Genomic DNA, 17929 nt, shown 5'->3' on the forward strand with positions numbered 1-17929 from the left:
CCCCAAATTTATTCCCCAAAGTACTTCAACTTTAACGAGTTGATACTGCTGATTTCATCGCCTTCAATTTTCAAAGTTGGTGGTGAATATTGCATCGTCTCCGTCGCGCTAGAAAGTCAATAAGAGCGTAACCAACTTCTTAGCAATAACGTTAACGGAACTTGTTGAAGACCAAGTTTATTAAGGAGCACTTAAAGGACTAGCGCAAGAGAAAGTGTAGAAAATAGTTGGCATAATTACGGAAAATGCTCGGCAAGTTACAAGTTCCTCGCCAAGAAACTTTGCTGATGCACGAAGAAGCAATTAATTTCACTAGACGTTAAATTATAATGTGGTGGTTTTCGGTAAATGCAGAAGGGATGGTTTCAGTTCTGCTTGCTCCAAGACGTTTGAATTCTGTAGCGATTTTCTGAGTTTCACTGCCAAATAGAACACGGGTCATATGCTGCGGCTTATGGCTGCATATAGAGGCTTAAAGTGAGTATGAAACGTGTTCCCACATCCGATAATTGACGAGTATGAAGGCTGCATGCATGAAGTTTTCTTAAGATACTTCGGAGAAATTAATTGGAAGCTATTGATAGATTGCAATTAGAGGCATCTACCTGCTTTTCGAAGCAAGGCTAATTCAACAGACCTGATATGTAGCTGTTGTATGTTGTACCGGTGAGCGTAGGGCAAGTTAGTCTGCGAATTCGTAGAAACTAAAAGTCCGACTTAGAGGGCATGGTTCAAAGGAGAGAATACGGTCACTAAGCTACTAAGTCTTCCACCGTGAACTGCTTTATCCCGGAAATATTTCATAATATTTAATATTCAATATTTCATAATATTTAATAGTGGAATTACTGTGTCCTCCATTATATTGTCCCAAATAATCTCTTCTTTTTAGGGTTTTATGTGAAACAAAACAAATCGAAAAGCCTGGTCGCGCCGGCGTTTTGCTCGGGATAAATGCGATCGTGGAGTTGATCGCTTTCCGACCCTCCTGATAGTTACCATTTTCCGCACCAGATTTTCTGGGTTTCTCCTAGAGAGAATACTGTAGAGATCGGATGTCAGTCGGCATCATTTGTGAAATGTCGAACGTTTTGTCATCTGAGACAATCCTGAAGACTGAACATACCTTTATGCCTGTCGTTCTGTAGTCAAATTATTATTATAAAATGAGATCGCAATGTCTTTCCCCAAGCCGGGAACGCACCACCCTTCCTATAAGCAACCTAGAAATATATAGTGGATGCGTTGTCGTAACACGTACAGTATCATGTTCTTTATACATATGTAACTGAGTTTCGTGGAAGTAATGATATGATTCCCAATGACCAGTCATATAGCTTCTATGTTGCAGGAAATATCCCCTCGTACATGCACGCTTGGAGCCTTATTCAGTATGCCATCTAGAGCCGGAACTTTACTGTCTCCTATTCTACCGCAGATCTCCAGCAGCTCGTCTCAGGTTACTACCGGATCTGAGCCCCCACTTAAGAAGAAAATAGAGCACGGGATCGGCGGACTTTAACGGCCTCTAAATTGTCTTGTTAGGATTCTGCAAGCGCTCTTCCAAGGATTTACATACGCTTCCGAGCAGAGTTACTTAAAGCATTTTTTCTTGCTCTGCTGAACTACGAGCTTGAAGGTTTTGCAGGTTTCCTGATAAGCGCGCGCATTTTGCTCCTGATCGATACTACTTACCGATATTCTCGTTCGTCTGGCTCGGTGGCAGGCTGATTCAAGACTGGTCAGTTGACAACTTCACTTTGTAACATACCACATGCTGGAATGGCAAAGGTCAGGTCTGCGATTGAAGAAGACCCTCTTTACTCGTTGGCCAGAATTACAACTAATTGCGTTAAAGCTTACAATAGGCTGTGCTTCCTTGCATTTGCATCTCTGCTTCTCGTGTTGAGGGACCAAGCGTTGAAATCACCGGCAATCCCATTTGGACTACGTCCCCTTACGTTACGAACAGGATTGTAAAGCGTTTCCTCAAATTCAAGCACTCTCAAACTCTGATGGAGCGTAGTAACTATATACCACTTATTTTCGCTCACATAAAGCCGCTAGCTGCCTAACTCAGTATGTTGCTGCATGGTTTCACCCCTCCTTAGTGAGATCTGCTCTCTTAAACGATAGACTACCCATTCAAGCCCTGCCTCCACTAGTAATGGTATGTGACCGTTTGAGTACCTCCAAATTTTTCAACTTAGATTGTCCTTTTAAGACTGTACAAATTAGTCCTTTCTATGACACTTCATCAAGATCCTTACCCTTTTCCGGACATCAATTTTGCCCAGGTTGAATGTTTTTAGCTCGAACATGAGATCCCTTTTTTGAAATCGGTTGACATTTTCGCTTAGATCTTTCGCCAAAACCTTACCAAGTGTTATAAAGTTACTGAAAATTTTGTCTGCAGCTCAAACAATCACCTGGCAACTCTGATGTCCCCCTTGCATATCAGTTTTATGCTTGCATCAAATATTGAAGTCTTCTTCAGTGAACTTTCCTAAACAAGATGATCTGTGTTCCAACACCAGATTCTGCAGGTTGCTTAACTTGCCTCCTCTTAAGCGTACATTTTTCACTAAAATGTTCAATAGTTTATTGGCTTAACCAGTCTTCCTTCTAGGATCCCAAACTAAAATTTAAAAGCTTTCAGTTGTGATTCGAGAACGATTTTTGATTGGACGCTCACCAGGTAGGCGACATCAAGGACCTCCCACTTGCCCTGTGATTTCCTGAGCATAGAAAACAGATGGTTTTCGTGTTACGTCTTTTATATGTACACAGCTGTAGATTGGTACTTTGGTACTAATAATAAACCGGCCCCCTTAATTTAAGTGACACCTTTATGATCCCTTTACTCTCCCATTTCGTAATCGGCTTCTGAACTAACTAAGTGCTAACCCTTACATTAATCCTTTCATTTGACACCCAACATGACTATATTCCTTTTGCTCAGTTCCCCGTACAGACCGCCTTAATTCTGCACACTTTTACAAGAGTCTGGTTTAAAAGATCACATGTCCAAAATTTGATGTAGGATTGCGAAATTTTTCGTACATGAGCACAGATACCAAACCTACGCCGTCTAGAGTCAGCAGCTAGTGCGAAAAGATTACACCCTTTGAATAGCTAGCAGGATGCAGATTCTCCCCGCCCATTCCTAGTTTTCTGCAGTTTAATTTTTTGCCATACGATAAGTAGCACGGAGCTAACTACCCTTGAAATTGGAATACGTGAAACTTGGTTTGACTCACCAATATTTGGTAGTATTCTCAAGATCGTCCATGTTGCGCAGTCAATGTATTTCAAGCCTTTTGTCAACCATTACTCCCAAGTCTTTAAGCGATAAATGGTAGTAAATTATTTGTTCACCAAATTTGATTTTGACGGTTGTGTCCTTTCTTCTCTTGCTGATTGGAACTACTTCTGTTTTTTGTTCAGGAATTTTTCTCACATATCCCTTCATTCGCGTTGATCTTGAGCTCAACAACTGCAACTATTGTAATTCCGATATCTCCCACAAAACCAAGGGTTGTCACGCTGTTAAAAAAGCGTAACATCCATTCCATCGTACATAATTAACTACAGTAAGGGACCTAGGACCCCGCCGGTTATCTGGATTAATTTGAGTCCATCATCCAAGTCACAATACAGTCTTTTCCCAAGAAAAAAGTCAACGATAATGCATACAATCTATTTCGAAACCTGTGGTTTAGCCGTCGATGCGGTTGATCCGTACGAAATCCGAATTGTTTGTCAGCAAGGCATCCTTCCTTTTCCATAATGGCGAGCAGTCTGTTGTATAACATATTACTTGTTCAAATATGTAGTTTGTAAATGGTACTGGCCAGACATATCGATCTATGTGAAGAGTGGTCACGTAATGGCTTACCTCTTTTCGAAATGAATATCAGATTTTGTAACTTTTGTTATGCGGAGAGTTCGAGGCAATCTTTGGGATTCCATCCGGCCTTGAAGCGAATTTTCTTGCTACATCTAAAACTGCCTCTTCTACGAAGGCAGGAATTTCAGGGAAGACAAGGATTATATGTACTGCAGAAACACTCGTACACTTCGCACCCTCTGGGAAAAGAGTGCTGACTATATTCTGCAACAATTTGGGACAAGTAATCAGTAGGAGCGTGTTCCTTTCAGTGATGACATTGCTGAATTTTATGTGCTGCCCCATGGATCAGAGTCAGCTTCAATACGCATCCGCTTGAAATGTTCGTATTTTTCGTTCGTTTTTGTATTGCACGTGTAGCTCCACGAATTCAAGTTTGTTCTGTGCTGGGAGGATCTTCTAGCTTTGAGGCAGTTTTTCCGATATTCCTCGCTTTCTGAATTCCACCAAACATTGGGATTGCGTCTCCGGAAAGCGCTACCCCGTGACATAGAGGCATCACGTCTCCGTTACAATTTTTCCATGTCCTGTAAAACTTTTTCTTGTGTGCTTCCCGATAATAATGGGTCTTCCAGAAATACCTTCTAGAACATTTCTGCGCTAAATTTGTTGGTTACCCAAGACATCTGTTATTCTGTTCGATGGCTTCATATAATTCCTATGCGCGGTTTGGAAGATGTCGATCGCTTTGTGTGTACTCCTCGGTGACGTGCCACTGCAAGTCTATGTCTTGACTCTCCCAAAGTTCGCAAGCACCACATTCAAGCGCGAGAATCTCTCTAGCAGTATTCGTTCTGTTGTGTTTGTTTCTCTGCTTCTTCATTCTTTTGTCCATGCGTTGAAGCCACCAACTATTACTATGGGAATAGTAGCCTTTTGCATCGAAGGTTAGTTTCTTTAGCAATGAAGTGAATTCCTCTAATGTGAGGCTCAGTGTTGCGTAGTAACCACAGATATATGTATATGCCCCTCATCTTGGCACTTGATTCCATGTCTGTCTGTCTGTCACATTCGGTTCACTCAGAACCGAGTAGCGTCATTTTGGGGTGGGTTTAAAGGGACTGCGAATGAAGGATGTACAATTTTTCCACAGAATATTGTCATGTGAGGTTTGATACCTCAAAGATTTAATTAGTACTTTTGAAAGGGTGAAAAGGGTGGGTGAAAGGGTTTAATTAGTAGAAGAGTGAGGATTCGGAATGTTTGACCAGAAAACTGTAATAGGTGTCTTTCTCAGAATCTATCCAACCAAGTGCATTTATCGTTAAAGTAATAATATAATACACAATCTTGGAAAGTTTGAACGAAATGCAACTATTATTATCAAAGTTATGATAGCACAAATTTTTTAATTTAACGTCAATTTTTTGCACTCTAAGACGTATATGACGTCATTATCATATAAAATGAGCTCATATGAACGGCACAGTTGGAGTTTGGAAATACATATAGTAAGAAATATTTTGAAGTTTTAGCTATATACGCACGGAAAGACGTGTGCAGGAAGTTACTCGAACAAGATGACCACAAAACCTTCCACTTGATTCCGTCAGTTTGTGGGCTATATCCTGTTGTAGAGAAGTATCTATTTACATAGTTGCCTCCTATACTAGAAAGACTAATTGAGTGACCAAAACTCTGCTTCTACACACCATCTACAAACTCAAAGTTTCCCTTCGATTAAATACAATTAATTACATACTCAGAGCCTCTAGCGCAAAGGAAGATATTGTACATTGGTAAACCGTTTACCATGTGCAACATACGTATTCCAATTTTACACTTCTCTTAACATAATAAACCAAACAAATAACCGTGAAAGTCGCTCTGTACTTATATAAAACACGAATGAAAATTTATTTTATTTGCGGAAATAAGATCCGTCCACGCGTATGTGTAAGTGTTTAAATTGCAACAGCACAAATGACAGGAAAAAACTCAGCTGAAAATATAACAAGGACTGGAAAGTAGTAAAACATACAAAAACCTGGGAAATCGAGTTCTTGAAGCGTTGAATGGAAGTCTCCTCAAAGTCGGTGGTAAACGACCACCTACAATTTCTACCGTTTCCCATATTTCACGTGAATGCACACAGTCGTCACAGTCGTTTCAGAGGAGCACTTTTCAAAGGATAAGTGCAATAATATGTTCAGAGAATTTTCTGTGTATTGAGTTTCTGCTTGCAAGCAACAGGATCTATGTGCATACACTTGGGAATGTTTGTGCAAACAAATTGGAGCTGAGAACGTAATGATGTTTGGTGCAATCATTACTTCAAGGGTTGAAATTCAAGACGAGCAAGGAGGCAAAACTCAATAGGGTACTGTGACATTAAAACAATAATATGGAACAGAGTAACTGATAACACTGCCAGGGTCAGAATACGTACTATTCACTATCAACTCTGGGAAACGACTACAACAACACCGTGAGCGTGCTATACTCCCCAGGGAAGAATGTTTCATAGTGATTCGCTCAAAAATAAAGCATCCACCTTGTTTTTATGAACCATCTGATTCTTTTCAACAGAAGATATACATATCTATAGTTTTTCAGCAGAAACAATGTGGATTTGGAATATCATGGCCGAAAGAATTTGGCTTTGAAATGTATATGTATTAATGCGCTGTAACGGAATATATGTATAATTATTTATGTAGCCTCAATTATTTTGTGAAATGTGTCAGGTGTGTTTTCATTGTATGTAGGGATGAATCATTGGCCGCTGCGAGGAGCCCAATTAGCGTTGTAGTGCTGCAAACTCCTAAGACCATAACAACTGTGGTAAGAGCCAGGGGGGAAAAGTCCAGCCGGCTAAAACCTTCAGAGCCTGTAGCATTCACTAAGGATAGTACCCTCCAACTAGAGATCCCCTTGAGGTCCTAGAAAAATGTCCGTAGCTTCATTCTAGATAGAGCTGGGCAATCCCAATAGCAGTTCCTGAGGGTTTCTCGCTCATTTCGATCTATGTTAATATGATCGAGAAACAAAAGGAATATTACCCCCTCCCCCTCTTTGTGTTTTCCCTTTTAGTGATGGTTCAATTATTTGAAAAGCACTTGACATTCCATCCAAAAATCATGTATTCCAAGACTAATGAAATGGGAGAAAACTATGCCACTCGGTCTAATACACTCAGAATGATAAAAGGTTGGCTCTGCCTGCTTCGTTGCATTGCTTGATTATCGCTTCCTTGCTTTCTTGAGCTGAGGCTTGATTCCAGTTTCATTTCAGAGACGTAATCACAATACTATAACATGCTTCTATACGGCTTTCTTTTTGCTAAGCAATTGACAGTTGAAGCACGAATTTGGCAACGACCACAACACATCATCGATCTTTCCAGATGATTCCCCGAAGTTGGTGCCTTTACTGATTAGAGCAAGATTTGTCAACAATTAATATGACATCTTTTCTAGAACGAGAGTACTGCTAAACAATTTGAGTTTCATCAGTAACAATGTTATGATACATACAACATTTCTAAATTTAAGCTTCAATACAGGTTTTCTGCACAGAAAGTAAAACCTTATGACCCTCGCAGCTATCACACCTGCAGAAAATACCCCATCAATCTCGCGTATGTTCCATTATCTTTAACAAACTTACACTTCTCCTTGTCTGTTCTGCATTATACATCAGTCGAGAGGCCAACTAGTTTGGTTTCGCGTGTTGATAGGCTCCAAAATCCTTTTATATGATTCTTTCCTCCGGGAACCTCGGACACCAAATACAGCAGCACACACGTGCGAGGTAGTAGACGGGTCGTCCAACCTAAGCGATTTGAATACGTTTTATATTCGCTGCGTCCCGCGAAACCGCGTATAGCGGAATGGAGTTCACCATCTCTGCGAGGAGGATATTAGGCATGAGCCTAGAGATTAGCTTTCCTGCCTTCTCCCATGCGTAATTCAGGTTTGCGTTCACGTTCAGCTTGACACTGATCATTACCTCCAAATTATTTTTCCTTCGATTGGTTATGAGAAAGTAACGCCATTGTCTTTTTGTCATTCAGGTTCAGTTTCACCATTCATAACCATTATTGGATGGCATAAATGGTTTACCTAAAGCTAAACTACCCAGGAATATCCCTCAGAGAGCAATTACGAAAACCGCTCAGATTAAATTTATGCAGGTATCCATGGTATTGGTCAAACCTCGTAAGAATTCGCCTGAGGTGGTAATTAGTATCTGCGGTCAATTCGTAATACTGTCGACCAGTCTGCAGACCAAAGAACTCTGTTGCAATTGTTCCCATTGCTGTTGCCACCTAGCTAGCGGCTTCCCAGAAATTTACTCACGTAGTAATTGTGGACGCAGCGCCTATCATAGACGTCATCTAATCCGCCGGAGTATTGCTCGATATCATCCCCGAAATGTTACGGGGTATTTTGTCTGCCTAACGTAAAGTGTGACGAAATCCCTCTATGAGAGGCACTCACTCTCTGCCCATCATATGTAATACGAAGCGCAGTTCCCCAAACAGATACTGCGTAGAACAGCCAGACGGTCATATATGATTGCCGGGGATTCTGTGGAATTGGCTTATTATAACAGTTTAAGTTTGACATTTCGTCCTCTGCAAAAGCAATGACCCTACAGCCTTTGAAATTAATTCAAATCAGCCTCATTTTCCTCCTGCAGTTAACATTTTTACTCCAGGGTACTTGGTATCCAAGTTGTCCCTTTTGTTACGTTTCTATTACAATTTCTGGCAATGTGGCAAACTCTCTTCACCATACCTTTTGTATTAACTGGAACAGAAAGGTGCTCTTGCATGGAGTATTTGGGGCATTTTTCCAAAGATGTACAATTTCTAAGACGACAAGGCAAGGAAATGAAATCTTATATGCCTATGGAGGTGCTAGAACAAAATTATGATCTCAAAGTTCTTGGTATGGACCACGACATTTTTAGACACGAATCCCTTGATAATCCTTGCATGCTTCGAAATTTTTCAATTTCAACACGAGACCCCCTTTTTGTGTCCTTTTTATGGCATGATAGTGGCATAACCCCTTAGGTCTTTCATATAGCAATTTGCTTATATTTTCTCAGTGTATCTCCATAACACGTAATCATCTAATCATGATCACATATTAAACATGTGCAGTATGCTTCTTCTCTAAATACACTGCCACGATTTTGGCGATAGGATCGCACCCTTTTGCAAAACAAAACCTTATTAAAATCGGTTCGATGTCTGTCTGTTTGTCTTTTTGTTCGGCGCTGGAAAGTGGAAAGGTTCAAAACCTCCGCTTGAGTTCCCCACGGAACTTCTATAAAGTATTGCGTCGCGGGGCTGAATCTTTCAGCTGCGGTTTCCTTTCTTGTTTTCGTCGTAGTTCTTCCTGCCTAAGCTATTGGTGAATAGCTTGCAGTTCCTTTGCAACCTGATTCCAAGCATCCATTGACTCCAACCTGAACTCCACAATATTTTCGGGTGTTAAGCGTCTGTCTGCGACCGCTTCCATTCTTGTTCGGTGTGCGCTAAACCTGCGACAATCAAATATGACATGCTCCGCATTCTCAGCCGCGTTACCGCATCTTGGGCAGCATGGTGACTCATCGTGACCAAATGGTGGTAAATAAGCACGGTAACCTTCATGCTCACTTTAGAATTGCGTTAACTCGTAGCTCAATTCCCCGTGGCTTCGTTCAAACCATCTTCGAATATCTGCAATGATGCGGTATGCCTAACGACCAGTTTCTGACTTGTCCCAACTCTTCTGCCACTCTTCGATAGATACCCACCGTGTCAGCTGCCGTCGAAATATGATACACTAGAATTCCCAACTGCATACGTTTTGCCGTAGAAACGCCGGCCATCATTTGCGAAGATATCTATGGGGAGCATCCTTGCTAGTACATATACTGTTTCTCCTGATGTTGTCCGATACGGACTGCATACCCGGAGTGCACTTAGCGGATACGCCATTCCCAATTTTGTGCAGTGTACTTTGTTACCCAGAACAGTTGCCCAAACTGAAACTGCGTAGAGTAGCATGGAGCTGACTACCCTAGAAAGCAGAAGACGTCAACTTTGTCTTGGCCCACGACTGTTCAGTAGTATCCTCTGGCGCACTCAATGTGTTTTTTTTAGTTGAGCTTTCTGTCAACCATTACTCTCAGGTATTTGGGCGATGGTTAGGAGTAAATTGTTTTGATTTTCACATATATGTTCTTTCTTCTCTTGCCGATGAGAACTACTTCTGTTTTATGTTCAGCAAGTAATAGGTCGGAATTTCTCAACCAGGAATTGATCTCCCATATCGCTTCATTTGCGTAGATCTCCATCGTCTTGATGCTTTGCAACTACTGTTATTCCGATATCATTGAAGTCAATGGTTCTCATGTTGTCCAGAAGGCGTAGCATCAACACTCCATCATACATAACTATCCACAGTAAAAGGACCTAAGACAGAACGCTGTGGCACTCCGTAAGTTGTCGGGAATATTTTTAGTCCATTTTTCAAGTCGCAGTAAAGTCTTCTCCGAAGGAGAAGCCCAAGAACAATGCGCTCAATGGTGGCATTGGACGTATTTTTTACGTCGAGAGTTATTACTGCGCAGCATTTGGCTTCTTGTATTGCAACCTGAGCCAAACCAGTCACCATGCTGATTGCGTCGACAGTTGATTTCGCATTACATAATTCGAATTGTTTGTCGGAAAAGCCTCCCTCCTTTTCCGCAACAGCGAGCAGTCTGTCGCATAGTATTCGCTCAAATAGTTTGCCATTGGTATTAACCAGACATATCGGTCTATATCAGGAGGGGTCACCCAATGGTTTACCTAGCTTCGGAATGAGTATGAGCTTTTGGAGCTTCCATTGCTCGGAGAATTCTCCTTCCCTAAGGCATGCCGGGAAAACTTGTGCAAACATGCCTAGCACTGCCCTGCCGGCTACTTTCAGGGCAATATTAGAGATTCCATCTGGTCAATGAATCTTTTCACTGCGTCTAGAACCTCGTTATTTACCACTACCGGAACTTCATCGGAATTTAAATGTACTGCAGGAAGACTCATACAATTCACATGAGATTGTTCTGCACTCAAATAGAAGAAACAAACAAAACCTTTCATACCAGTTTCCCGACTGGTTTCGTTTTTGCTCACTCTTTTTTGTTTGTTTGGGCACATATTGGTAACTCAACGATTCCTTTTCCTTTTGTCGAATTCTTTTTGTACCTACATATCAGCGAGGGTACGACAGGATGGTACCCAATGTTCTTAGTTTTTCATAACCTCTAATAGCTCGTTATGTTATAAATGGCCGTCAAAAAAAATTATTTTTATTGTTATGTTTTGCGATCACCAAAATTCTGTCAAACTGGAACATCTCAATCAAAAAATGTCGATGGATGTAGTTAAATAAGAGTAAAAACTACTGTTTAGTTGAAGAATTTAAACAAATATTGATTTTTCACAAAATGGCCCACAGTCAAATTTAATGGTTCAATTTTTCATTGAATAAACCTGCCAAGTTTCAAAAAAGACGGTTCGGTGCGCTATTAACACGTGTACGACCTTCCGTGCACTGAAATACTGCAGGTTCTTTAAACGTGAACAATTAAATTTCTGCAGAATGAAAAACCGACCACTACTCTTTGCAAATTTAATCACGGCTGACGTTTACCCCGCTGATCTCGCTGCCCACTTAATCCTCCCTAGTGACAAAGTTCTTAGGCACAAGGATTGCCGCAAATTCAATTACTCGGTAATTGGTAAAGATGCATACACTAGAATAGGTAGGTATTGGCGACATTATTCCAAGAAGTGAGTACCTTCTAGATCATCAACATTGATGATCAGCACCAGACAAGAGGTACTACACATGACTCTAGCCAACACTCTGAACCTTCTATATCGGATCACAGAATAATCAGGTTCGAGATTAAGGGCAACTCGGAAGTAAATAGAATAATAAGAAATCCCAGAAGAACAAACTGGGGCCCCTACACAAGACACCTGAGTGATTTCATGGCTCATCTACAGCGAGCGGTAGCATGAAGCGGGAATAGAGCCAGAAACAGTGGTGAAAGGCCTCAACAGATTCTCCATTGACGCATATGAGGCCATCTGGCCGGTTAAGACATAAACGTCATAAACGGATGTATTCTGGTGGAATAGAAACCTAGCCAGAATGAGACAGGTATTGCGAAAACTCTTCAACCGAGTGAAACAAGCCGGGGACGGGCAGAAGTACAGCAGGGCACTGACGGCGCAACATGATCAAGGAAGCAAAACAAGGCTCCAGGGAATTGAAGGAATAGAACAAACCACAGAAGCATCCAGGCTGCATAAAGCTATAGCCGAAGACAAGGCAATAACTTCTGTCTGTCCGAAGAGAGAAAAGGAAGACAGGATACATCCGTTTCTCAGAACTCATTTCTCGTGGTCTTACTCCACGCGGAAGGCAATGGCATTATGCCTGATTACAATAGGCAGAAGAGGGTAAAAGGTGAATTATGAATTATAAACTCAGAAGCTAGAGGTAGGTAGTGAGAACCTTTACACCACTGAAATCAACAGAAATAAATGGTACTTTCCCAGCACGTCTCCAGAGAGGCCTAGAAATCATCTTAGGATCCTTCCTCAGAGTGGTAAGGGGCAGCAGAGCCTTGGGATAATATAACAAAGGCATGGAGTCAGGCAAGAGTGATCTTTATTTCGAAAGCGGGTAAAAATATCATTTTCACCCGAAATCTTTCAGATGACATCATTGGCACTTAGTACGCACGGAATACCATAGAAACGAAGTAAATAGCACTATGTGCGCTTTTGGACATCGCAGGAGGATTCGATAATACAACGCACACAGAGATACGAGATATCCTAATCCAGAAGGCAGTAGGAAACATCATAACTTTCTGGATGGGCAGAATGTTAAAGAGTAGGCAAATGCAAGTACCGACAGGTGCAATTGCAGATGCAGATATACTCAAGGAGGGCGACCTTCAGAATATCCAACTGCCTAAACCGATGGAAAATTGAGAATAGTCCTTTCAACACTTCAATCCCTCACGTGTCATTATACAAAATTTCACGTGAGGGATTGAAATCCTCAAAGCCCCCCTCCCCACATTCCCGAGCCTGGCTAGCTCAAAAGCGTGCAAGTACCTTGATGAAGGCGGACCTTGACGATAAATTTAGCCAATTTTGTTTTAGGTTTTTGGGATAGCTCTTCCCTCTAGGTCGTCACCGGCCACTCAGGAGGGTCATTTCACCAACGAATAACCAATTACAATCAATATGTAATTTGAGGATGCCCTTCTTCATTCCTCCTCCTTAGCTCGTAAAGCTCTCACATAAGGAACATCTCCCAAAATAATGCCCTAAGGGTATCAAGAAAGGGTGGAAACCTCAGAAGCCGCGCCTCACTAACCATCTGAGGGAGGAGGAACGATGATCGAGGATATGATCTGCCGTGGATTCCCCCTTTCGATCGTGGCACTCGCTTTCGAAGTTTTGCGGCTCCACGCACGCCGTCGAGCCATTTTTAAGGTTTTGTGTAAACACAAAACCTTATTAAAATCGGTTTACTATCTGTCTGTCTGTCCGTCTGTCGGTTTGTCTGTCTGTCCGTCACACGCATTTTTCTCGGAGACGGTTGTAGCGATTGACACAAAATTTGGTAGAAAGGTGGGAACTGTGAACGCTCACGCATATAGTGAGTTACATCTTTTTACGTCGAATTTAAGGGGGGTCCCCATACATGCATAAGGGGGGTCCCCATACATGCAAAAGTGGGGTTTAAATTTTTTTTTCATCGAATATAGTCATGTGAGGTATCAAATGAAAGGTCTCGATTAGTACTTTTCGAAGCCGGTTTTAGTTTTGACATTTTTTAGAAAGGTGGGGATTGCGGGGAATTCAAAGTGATCATTTATTTAACGGACCCATACTAACCCATACTACCCAACCGAAAAGCCTGAAAAAAATCGAGGGCTGCGAAATACCCTCCATACCGATAACTTTCCAAATAAAGTTAATAATAGTACATAACCATAATTTTTAGTAATTGGCAGTAAAACCCCCCTTAAGTTCACCCTAGAATCACAAAATTTTGCAATAATGTAGGCTGCATCATAGAGCATGATCCTATCTGTGAAAATCGAACTATTACTAACAAAGTTATAATAGGTCAAAGCTGTCACTTCAGTGCAAATTCAAGACTGTGAATGTCAATATCACTTGAAAGTGGGTACATGCATATATTACGTGCTACATACTAATGGGACAAATGCACACTCAAATCTCTATGTAAAAGAAATACACAAAACCTTTCATACCTCAAGCGTCTAGCTTCCGGTATCCCGACTTGTTTTCTTATTTTTTCCAGGTTTAGCTCGCATGTATTTATTTCGTTAGGTACACGCGAATCTCCGCATTTGGATTTTTCAGGTTCCGCTGCGGACTCACCCGCCGGAGAAGACACATTTTTTATAGAATGACACGTGATGGATCAAACTGTTCGAAGAACCTCCTCCCCCTTTCCGGAGCCTGACTAGCATAGACGCGTGCAAGCACGTATCGATGGAATACTTCGATGGAGCTTCAAGATTTGCGGGCGGACCTTTACGGCCAATTTCGCCAACTTTTGTTTTTTTAAGGTTTTTGGAATAGCTCTTCCCTTTAAGTCGTCTCCGGCCACTCCGGCTGGTCATTTGACCATCGAATAACCAATTTCAGTCATTACGACCAGTAACTGATTATCTGGTACATGAGAGTCCTGGGGATTTAACGTGAGTACCTGCCGTTAAGGCTTAATCCCACGGTCCTCTTCGGACGCGGATTGATTTTGTGACCACAATCAGAGCCCCGCCATGCAAGCACAGCGGTCCTGGTTTATACTGAGTGCAGGCTCAGCATTCATACCAGCGGATGCGAGGCCTATCTAACACCTCTGCCGCAACTAAAGGGTACGGCGCCCGATTTGTACAGCGCAACTCCACGCTTGAGCTCCGAGGAGCTCTGCCGGCGATGTAGGCATAACAACAACCACCATGAAACTCCCACTAGGGGGCCAACCGCAAATAACCGGGCCGAGAACATATCCTCCAGGAATTCTCCTGGAGCATATGCTCTCAGAGGGCCATCCCGGTACCCATGGTACCAGATAACCTCCGGTGAGGCTTCGTGGCAGAGCCACTTCAGATGAGTTCCTTGCAGACTCGGGTCTGATTACCCTCCTCGAGTACGGGGGGACGGAACTCCCCAACGGGTTAACTGGAATCATGATTATCTGGTACAGTGACGAATCCAGTACGGCAGAGCGAGCAGGCACACTTTGAAATAATGGGAAAGTACCAGCATATTTCAGGCGGATATATTCGCCGCCGACAGATATGCCTCCTTCAACCTCGAAAGGAACTATAGGGGGCAGAACATTGCTATTCTACCCGACAACCAAGCGGCTATTAAGGCACTTAGGTCTTATCAGCTAAATTCCACTCCTTACTGAGCACGTTCGGCTCACTCAATAAGATCTGGATATTTTGGGCTCCAGGCCACATTGTGTTAGAAGGCAATGAAGCAATGGACGAGCTGGCTAGGAAAGGAGCAGCGACGCCGCTTTACGCGTCCATTGCTACGATATTGAAAGAAGAAAAGGGACGACTGAAGGAACTTTACTGGGTGAACTTACCAGGAAGGGAACAGGCCAAAAGTTACCGATTTAGCGTTATTTGAAATTGAAGGTATTAATTTGTTTAGACATTACGAATTTACGTTTGACGAGCCTCTGTCCATTTTGTGCCTACAAAAAGTAAAAAGATCCATTCTTTTTGTTATTTAATATGCTTTGTTTTTGCTTGATATCATTCCTACATGAAACGCATGGGTTTCGAGTTATTTACGAAAAACCGTTGAAAAACGACGATGATAAAACGACATGTTTGAATATTAATAACTCGAAAACTATAATACTACTTGTAGGAAAACTTTTCACTAAACATTTTTTGCTTAGAATGGACTATTTAATCGATTTCTGTGGTTATTTCGAAAAAAAATCCAGGCGGACATCGGCACTATATAACCTTTATTTTGTACCCCCACCCCAAATTTCATGTCAATCGGTCTTGACTGAAATAATTAGAAGGTCGAAAGCTTTAATAACTGCACTATTGATGAAATACTCTCTAGAACGAAGTCATAATAGAAGTTTCAAAAATGGATGCAGATTTTAATTTCCTCCGCCCAGTTACAGTATCTTATATAAGAAACCCGCAAAACCAGTCATACCTGAAGCACCCCACCCTCCGATTTTGTTAATCTGAAATCCTGCCAACTTAAAATTACTCATCGCGAATTACTCAACTAAAATCCAATCTTCAAAAGATAGAATTTCTATTGCAGGAGCCGAAACGCTGAACTGATTCAAATTTAATTAAAAGTGCGCGACGTCTATAAATTAATCCGTCTTTATTTGTACTCAATAATCTTCATCTTCAAACTGTAAAATTGCTCAAAGTCTCTAGTGGTCTTTGGAATAATTAAGAGCTGTAAATCAATGTGGTACTTGAAGGTGTTCGAGAGCCTGGAAAATACCCAAGGATATTTCGAATTTCTCCGGCCGAACTTGATTCATTTGCTCAGCTCTCAAATATCCAATAAGCAAATTATGATTGGCGCCCGATTAAATTTAATATCGCTAATAAATCTGTTCTCAAAGCTTTCGAAGCCGACACGCATCTGTGCAACAGAAATTCTATAGATTATGCTTGTCGGGTCAGATATGTATTATTTATGCCTGGAAGCTTTTACGCTAGGATAGAGAAGAGCTGGGCTTAAACGATGCAAAGTATATCGCACCCGCTAGTGAAATCTGTTTCGCTGTAGCTCTAATCTAGATTATTACATTCAACTACATTCAGAAACAATTAAGCGCAAATCCTTTGGGAGCTCTAGGCTGATACTTTACTAGAACCTTACGGATAAAATTACTAACTGCATCCCTATCTAACCTACCTTTTCAAAATTTTCGCTAATCCAACTTAATTTACAGCCGTGCCAAGGTTTAGCCACTAAATAAATTCATATTGCTACCCTGCCAGTATCTAATGATCTATTATGCATGGGTTCGGTGTCGACGTACTGTAACCCAGTAAGTGCGAAATGGGGTAAATCTATAATTTCGCTACACACACATACGAAGATATCCTGGCAATATGGCATAATATTGTAAGGGCACGATTTACGAGCGTGTCGTTGAGCTGATTGAATGACTAAATATTAATTAATCAATGATGAGAATGAATTTATGGGCAAGAATGGAAACAAAGTGTCTGCCTGAAGGATAGTGCTATAAACCGATAAAATATTTACAGGACGATGTGGTTTATTTAGTTAGCCAAGTATTTTATAGTCACTGCTGGAAACGAACTAATGTATGAAGGATCTTTCCAGTATAGATACGAGTCTAAAATTGCTGTGAACGCCTACCTACCTTTTCGCATCTACAGTTCCCCGAAACTTCTTATGCATGCAGAGAAGTCTAGTTTAGTCTCTAAAATGAAGTATTCTTACAAAGATCCGAAAATATGAAATAATGGACATATTTCATCATGGAAATGATCCAAGAAGGGGACCCGTTTTGAGTGTCATATTTGAAGGAGTATCTGCGTGCTCCCTGCCGTTGCAAAAATAATAGCTAAAAGAATCTGGGAACGCATCAAACAACATTTAGAAAGCTAGATCGACAGAGAGTAGTCTAGTTTCCGATGCAACTCCTCCTGTATAAACCACACCAAGACCTTACGGATCATTTTGCAACCTGCACCTGCTTTTTGTCGATTTCGAGATGGTTTTCAATATCGTCAACAGGGAGTGTATCTGGAGCGCCCTACGCAAAAGGTGCATTCCGGAGAAATTAACAGTTACTATCAAAATGACATATCTTGACGGAAAATGTCACATGCTGCACCGAGCGGAGTCCGTCAGGGCTACATTCTATCATCGATATTATTTCTTCTTGTTATCGGTAACGTTCTCCATGCTGCCTTGTCTGGAGGTTGTCA

General features: G+C 41.5%; 1 protein-coding gene across 2 annotated transcripts in view; it reads left to right on the forward strand.

Moving 5' to 3' along the window:
* The window catches only part of LOC119653812 (high affinity cGMP-specific 3',5'-cyclic phosphodiesterase 9A-like), a 530323-nt gene that overhangs the window by 441951 nt on the left and 70443 nt on the right, over nt 1-17929 (forward strand). The window lies entirely within an intron of this gene.

The sequence above is a fragment of the Hermetia illucens genome, chromosome 4 (genome assembly GCF_905115235.1).
Source record: "Hermetia illucens chromosome 4, iHerIll2.2.curated.20191125, whole genome shotgun sequence".
NCBI classification, from domain to species: Eukaryota; Metazoa; Arthropoda; class Insecta; order Diptera; family Stratiomyidae; genus Hermetia; species Hermetia illucens.